The following is an 8240-nucleotide window of genomic DNA, read 5'->3' on the forward strand; positions in this document are numbered from 1 at the left end:
GAAAAAAAGCCTACGAAAGAAAACCAACGAAAAAAACCCACGACCGAGGCAACGCACACCCTCCCTCTGCAAACCCTAGCCGCCGCACGAGGGAAGAGATGAGGTGACAGGGAGCAGGCGCAGAATCAATGGCAAGCCGAGTCGACAGGTGACTTCACACATCAGATTGAATCAATGGTGATTTTCTACTGGCACATCTGTGCAAAAAAAATGACAATTGATAGCCTCTCCTTTAGCTATCATACCATGTGTTGTGTCACTAAGTTACGATCTCAGCTGTGGTCTACATATTTTCAGATTACTGAAGTTTATAGCCCTCCAATGCAGTATATGTATGCTTTACAAAATTATCCGAGTATTGCAAAATTGCATGATACATCAAATTGGAGCGTAGCCTACATACTTATGGACTACGGACTTATGTTGCTTATTTGGAGGCTACCGTACATGGATCTGGTATGATATTGATTGCAGAAATTTCTATACGACTCTTGCGAATTTCAACCTTGTTCTTCTCCATGATTTAGGAAAACTACAACTATTTGGTGCACGATCTAAAATAGCTGCAGGCTAATCCTCCGCTAATGTTCATAATGTTATGTGGTACACAATATGGGTAAAGGAGAGCACATTGCTCTAATGTTTTTGCATATGATATTAACTCAGACATTTCAGTGGATAATATATGGTATTGACTTGGACATTGGTGATGTGGAACAACCTAGCAGGTATTGGATCTTATAGAATTATAGAGTTGGCAGGGTCTGAAAATCATGGTGTTGGTGTTTCAGCCTATCAAACGCTAACCCGTCTCGCGGTGCGCCACCGCCTGTCGCGGCCGCCCCCGCCACCTCCCGCCGCGGCCGCCGCCCCAGCTCCAGCCGTGGCTGCCGCCCCACCTCCAGCCGCGGCCGCCGCCCCCACGTCCCACCGCGGTCGCTCCCCGCGCCAACAACCCCTTCCCCCGCCACCGCGCCACGGGTCCACTTCGCCATGAGCTCCAGCGCCGACCATCCCGCCGCTGCTCGTGATCCCCTCTTCCATCAGCTCCACTTCACCGGAACCGTAAGTCCACATGAGTATGCGTAGCAGGTTCACCAGATCCTCCTGACATGTTCTTCCTTCTCCAAAAATATTTTCTTTTATGTTTAATTCTTTGTCATATGATCATTTCCTATTACCCCAGTGCAGGCCAGTTTGTGATGTTAGATAGTAGTTGTGTAATATATATGCTAGACAAGGTTTTGTACTCCTGATTCTAATGTTTTGTTCCTCACGCCTGAATTCAGGAAAATCAGCCAAGATACACAACAAACATATCAACCGCAGCTATCTGCTATGCGCACATGTGTGAAAACAAACTTATTAATCCTTTGCCGCAGACAATACTGAAGCACTAACACAAACAAGATCCTTCTGAAGGTAGTCTCTGAATGCAAATGATCATGACTTATGAATTTGGAGCCATGGCCCATGTGTAGGCAAGGGCAATGATCCCATTTACTACTTGAGCGGTCCAACATAGGTATTTCTATTTTTCTATCCTCAGAAGAGAAAAACAGTGAAAAGAAGATAGAGCTCGTTTAGTTTGTTTCTACAAATCTTCGACAACATGTTTATAACAATATCACCAGCCTAAATGCTTGTTACTTACAATATTTTAAATTTAGTTGACCTCTTGAATGCAGATTATTGAAGGTTGTTTCTGAAGTTGTGATTGACTGGAACCAAAGGAAAGTTGGAGACTTTTTTGGTGTCAATTGCTTGGATTAAGTGGAAGTGAAGATGTTCTTTCTGTCTATATCTGGTTCTATTATTGGCAAATTTGTGCCTTCGAGATTGCTGCGAGTGTTTGTGTTCTCGAGCTGAAAATTTAGATTATTACCATGTTTGGTCTCCTGAATATAAATCATGATTCTTTGCATCTCAATTGCAGACCAGCAGACCTTTCCGTCCTCATATTCCCCGGATTCGTTTTCTGCGATCGAGCGCCCGAGCAGTTGCATCTCGACGGCAGGTGCGCGCTCCATTTCAGTAGTTATACTTTAGTCCAGAAGTTTTTTGGGGCTCTCTAACTTTTTTGAGTGGTTTTTCCAGTTCCCTTTACAACCGAGTTAGCTTTATACTGTGAGCAGTGAGCAAGTCATGTATAAAGCAAAAACAAAATATTGGTCTGCTATCAAATGGTACATTTATTTGAACTCTAAGGGCAGGTTCAGGGTCTCATGAAGAGGGCATGTGTTTGTATTAGGTGAGATCTGAACTGATTCTTACCAATGTGAAATTAATTTTGTTGTTGGTGGATCTGCAATTATTTTTATGTGCACAGAAGTGTCGTAGTTGAGAAGCCTGAGAAGAATATATCACTTAGGTACAGATTCGAGCTAGGGTTTTTCATTTTCTCCTTCCAATCCATTTATCATGCGATAATTTGCCCATAAAAGACATACATGATGGTCGTCGTTCGACAGACTATATTTGTTTACTTCTACCCATAAATTTAAAGTCCTGAACATGTATATTACACATCTCTTGCAGGATATATTAATATTAAACTATGTGTGCGTTCCACTGCATTCATCTATTTAAGGCATGATACTTGTAAGCTTGGTTCAGGCTGCGCCGCATCTATCTATATAATGCACAATATTTCTAATGCACAATATTGTTTTATCGATGTAAAACCCTTGACAAATTATCCATTCCTTTTTCGCAGATCAGAAGGTTTTGCAGTTGACAAGCTTACAGGTTTGAGCACCCCGAACAACGGGGTGGACCCTTTGACCTGTGGGTTCTGCTGGTACCAAGAGAAGGAGGTTCCTTTTAACCTGCAGGAGCTCTACCAATGGCAGCGTGCTTTCCTTGACAATGACGTGGTACTGCACGTATGCAAGATGCAGCGAGTGAAATCGGCGCAAGAGGGCATCTTGCAAGCAGCAACAAATCCTATATTATGGGACCGAGTGAGTATCTCAAAGAAGACATAATTTTTTTGATGTAGGAATGTCTGTAGGCTGATTATGCTTTGATGTATAAATCGCAGTAGCACTTAGGTAAAATATAAGTTCTTAGCCAGTTCAATAGTACTTTTGTTGAACAAAGCTCAATTGACATTACGCTAAAACCTCAAGAATACATGAGGGGACAAGGCAAGTGTTGTTTGTAATGACTTGTGTTATGATATTGCAAAATAGATTAGACGGAAAAGTACATAGCATTGCCATGGAATATTTAATACTTTTAGATCTGCCTGTTCATATGATGGCATCCACAAAATCCTTTCTACCTTGTGGGTGTGTTTGTGTCAGAATTGTTTCACGCAAATAGTCAAATTATTTTCTATGTGTATGCTTCTCCTTTTATCAACTTATGAGAAATTATATTAATGGGACATGCTTTATTTGCAAGATATAGATGTCTTAACTTGATAAAAGGATTATATATCGAATGTGTTTGTGCGACTGAAGATGAGGCATGCTTTATTTGAGAATTTATATTGAGTGTGTTTGTGCGACTGGAGATGGAGGATGGCTTGTGCTCTCTCTTGTGCGGTTACCACGGTACTCCGGCCATTATGAAGAGGTGTTGTGGCGGTGGTAATGTGTTCCAACTTGGACGGCGTTGCCCCCATTCTGGTGTACGGAGCTAGAGATGTGTAGTGCTATGGATGAAAGTCATGTGCAGCTTAGGTCTGTGCCGGTGGCGACGCCGCCTGTGGGTGCCGTTCCACTCCTTGGAGGCATTGTCGAGGTGTGTCGGCATCTTTCCCCTCACATTGGTGTTTGGTGATTGTCTCCCGGTGAAAGCCTAGGTTCTCATAAATAATGTTCAACAAATTGGAATTCATTTAGCAACCGATTTTTATCTTTCCTTTGAACTCATCTATCTATCTATATCTATCTATCTATCTAATCTATATCTATCTATACCTATACTAATTACAGACTCCCTAGAAATCCCCAGGTTAATCAGTAATTAGGAGCTGTTGATCAGGTGGGACCAAATTATTACTGTGTAGATCTCTCATGAATCTCTCCCCAAAAGAAAAAAGATCTTATAGATATTTCTCTCACGACTGAAATTTCTCAATGTCTCATGCATAGAAAAAGTCTCACTTATCTCTTTCCCACAACCCAATTCAATCTCAGAAAACAATATAAACAATCTCTCACTTATCTCTCTCCAAATAGGGAAAAACTTTCACGTATATCTCTCCGCACGTGTAAAAGAAGTCTCACGTACGCATCTCTCCCACAACCACACTCAAACAATTTGGAAAAGAAAATCCACCACATGATCCTAATGCATAATTTTTTTCCTCCTTTAATTAAAGCAATTTCTATCTCTTTTGGGAAAAAAACTAAATCTACTCCACGGTCTCTTCCTCATTAGTACTCCATGATATCTTCCTCCATACTTCATGGACTATTCCTATTCTCCATTGGACTTTCCCCACGTGGAAAATAATTCCATCCACGACTTCTTCCTCTTCTTCATGATCTCTCTTTCTGTCTCCGCCAATGAAAAACGAATGCATAGCCTCTCTGAAGCTGAACAAGGTAGGTTTGGAAATTGATTCCTTGTGCTTAAGGAGATTATCAGATCAATCCTCATCAGGATCAGGTTCGTTTTCTTGCTGGTTTACACTTCAATCTGCCGTTAGATTTTCTTTGGTTGTGGGTCTCCCTCTGACACCTATTCTTCATGTTTCCCTGTCATGCTACTGTCGACGTCCATCAATATTGGTTGTAGATGTGAGTTGTTGCCGCCGTGGAGGCAGATACTTCTGGGCCTCTTCTCTCTCCGACACTGTGTGCACGTGCACATCGCCTTTCTAGCCAGAAAGATTGAACACGTTTATTTCTAGAGGCTATAAAGTTTTTCTTCATCCGAATTGATCTATGGCATTGGAGGACACGTGGTTTCCCAATCCCTGCAAAAAACGATATCTAATAACCTCCTCCTTGACGATCTGCCATGGAGCTTTAAAAAAAGGACTACTATGCTGCTAATAACAAAAATTAAATTGCATTAGGATTCATGAACTACTTATTTTCATCTTATATATGCTGACCTTTTCCTTCTTTCAGTGAAAAATCATGCATGTGCCCTTCGTGTTATATTACTGTAACCTTTCATACACATATAGGCCGTGAACTTAACAAGTCAAGTTTAAAAAGTTCCAACAATTCATGACCATAAAATTTTAATGCAGTTTGTTTAGCACTAAATGCCAAACTAAAAATCATGAGAGGATCTGATGCATCCATCTGTAGTTTTTACCAGTAGATATGTGGAACATTACTTGCATTTGTGTTTCCTACCATGTTTGGTTACATTCATTGATCCCTGATCCCTTAGGTCTATTGGGAAATGTATACTTCGGCAGATTTCTCAGTTTTAAGTTTTATCCTTGAGCTGGACATCAGGTATCCACCTCTGAAATCACACTTATGGGTTCACCCTTTTTTCACCTGAGGCAGGCAACCGCGATGGCCACTAGAAAAGTTGGCTCTTGCTTTGGTGTTTGGTGGGCAGCCGCATCCCGCCCCTCCTCCAACCTGAGCTACTGTAGATTACAAGTATATTCTTATGAGAAATTACATCTTTGTTTGATTGAAAAAATTGTTTGTACATTTTTGGGGGAAGTTTTGTATTTCAATTATAAAGCCAGTGTAGGGTCAGGGTGTGCATTTTTTACAATGTGGTTTGGCCAGACCTGTGTCTAGAAAGTGATTTTCCCTTGTAGTACCTTCATGAGATTTTGACTTCTTACCCTAACTCGAATTATGACATTGCAGATGTTGGGTGCAAAACTCCAACAATACTTCCATCTGCAGCAACAAACTCTGGTAGAGTTAACTCACGTCAGCATAAGGCATGAAGCTTTGGAATTTGCAGAAAAAGTACTTACACTAAGAGGTAATTTGCAGTTAAAATATCTCCTTTATTTGGTTTAAGAACATGTTCTGATGTTACTTTTGATTTGTATATAAAATTCTAATAATTCTGCAGCAAGTCTTTCTCGAGGAAATAGGAAAAACTGCAACACTTTTTTTGTCTTTTTGAAGATGCACCATGGACCATAGTGAAAAATATTGCGAACATATGTATCTAGCATTGAAATGCGCCTAGATACACCCATTTGAGTGAAAAGTAATATGGATAAGAGGGAGTATCACTTTTTGATGTTGCAGGGCACCATGGTACATGTACATGTTAAAAACATCAAGTTCAAAACTTCGTGGCATGCTTCCACCCAATGATTAGTCAACATGATATCAAATTTCAAGGTTGGGGAGAATCATAATGGACTACTGTACGTAGATGGACCTTGCTTGTGGCAGCACTATAACTATATGTACATAAATTTGGTTCTGATATATTCATGCTAATTTCCTATAATTATTTCTGGGTGCATTTGGATGCAAGGAACCATTGGTGCGCATATGCTACTGCCACAAAATCAATTTCCCATCTACTTCTTATTTCAGTCACATGAATGGGATCAATGCAAAGTAAGATTGCATTCTTATTCCATTTATTATTGCCCAAATCATTTATCATAGTTTAGACGGCATACTCATCTTGCTTCTAGTTTCCTCGAATGGTCTCTCAATCCATGTACCAGATCATTAGATGGCACGCATGTATGATGTATATACTTTGCCTTTACTCTGCATTTTTATTTGTCCTTTGTTTATGTTTCGATGCCCATATTTCAGCAATTAGCAAGTGCTTCAACATACTAGGAAGAAGTTCTTGTGGTCCGGAGTTGGAAGGATCAATAAAAACAGTAATCAGTGACTTGCTTTCTTTCTGAAAACATATCTGAAAGGAGGCTTGTTTGAAGTTCTTGTGGTCCGGAGTTGGAAGGATCAATAAAAACAGTAATCAGTGACTTGCTTTCTTTCTGAAAACATATCTGAAAGGAGGCTTGTTTGACATATGTTTCGATGCTCATATTGCAGGGTTTAGTGACTGCATCAACATTGTAGGAAGAAGTTCTTGTTTTCTGGAGTTTGAAACATCAGTAGTACGCTTTTGAGATGCTCTTAGACCCTTTTTTTTTTACAAACACAACAATGTAGCTACTCCATTGAATAACTTACCTTGTGTTGGTATTCATCGTTATAAATAACACTGAGTCTTGTTCATCATGAATCTGTATCAATGTGTTGTGTTCTCTTTCAGAGAAGTGAACTTTGAGAACCCTCCTCATTTCGATCAATGAAAATTCCGAGGCTGAAAGTACAAACTTGATAAGACAAATTGATAGACTTGGAGAAAAAATGGGTGTATTTGGACCTGGATGGTAACATAGGCATATTTGGAATAGGGTGACGACGGAGCAGAAACGGCCAAAAGAGTTTGAGTGGAAGGGCTTGTGGAAGAAGATATGGAATGACAACGATGCGATTTTGTTGTGTGATTGTTGTATGTATATTTAAGGTCCTTAGGAAAAGAAGTCCCAGTGAGGTAAAGTGACGGAGACACATCTTAGGTGGAGATGAAAGAACTAGGAGACAAATAGAGCATTATTCGTAGTTGGTTTGTGAATGAACATCTGGTGGGAAGAACGTTTTCATGTCCATATGCCCCCTTTTCTTAGTATTTGTACTAAGGTGAGGTGCATTATATATATCTCATCATTTGTTGGTGGTGTTCCATGTTGCGCATGTAGTAGAGTGAGACAACAAAACACCGACATAGAAGCCACATGCTGAGAAGGGGCAATAGATTGAGAGGATAATTTATATTGGAATAGGGGGGAAGATACTTGAGTTTGTGTTGTGGTTGAACATTTGTTGGCCCATGGCAACGCACGGGCAGTCTCCTAGTTAGACTAGGCAAGCAAGTGTCACCATTATATTTTTTTTAATAAGGGTCATCACATAGAAATAAAATGCTAAGAGTTGTTTTTTCGGATTTCTTAATAAAGGGCAATAATAATAGTTCCCACAAAAAGGATAATATAATAGTATACTGTTTGATTCACATTACGTAAAAAACCAAGAGGTGTCGTGTAAGAAAACTAGCAAGAACCCTTATCAAGTACGTGCACCCATAGTTACAAAAAAAAGTACGCGCACACATATATCTAAAAAAATGTTACGTGCACACATAGTAAGTTAAATTGATCTATTTTTCTATTTGATTTTAATAATAGTGCTTCATATCGATATATTGCCATTATATTATTAAAACAAGAGAAAAATAAGCTATCACGTTCTTACACA

The 8240-nt window shown here is 39.8% G+C and overlaps 1 long non-coding RNA gene across 1 annotated transcript; it reads left to right on the top strand.

Moving 5' to 3' along the window:
- The first annotated feature begins 2134 nt into the window (after positions 1 to 2134).
- Positions 2135 to 2761, top strand: LOC119271362. The gene is made up of 2 exons (XR_005134501.1): positions 2135 to 2251; positions 2717 to 2761. It is a non-coding gene; the product is annotated as an uncharacterized LOC119271362 (long non-coding RNA).
- The last annotated feature ends 5479 nt before the right edge of the window (positions 2762 to 8240 follow it).

Source organism: Triticum dicoccoides, chromosome 3A (genome assembly GCF_002162155.2).
Source record: "Triticum dicoccoides isolate Atlit2015 ecotype Zavitan chromosome 3A, WEW_v2.0, whole genome shotgun sequence".
Lineage (NCBI taxonomy): Eukaryota > Viridiplantae > Streptophyta > Magnoliopsida > Poales > Poaceae > Triticum > Triticum dicoccoides.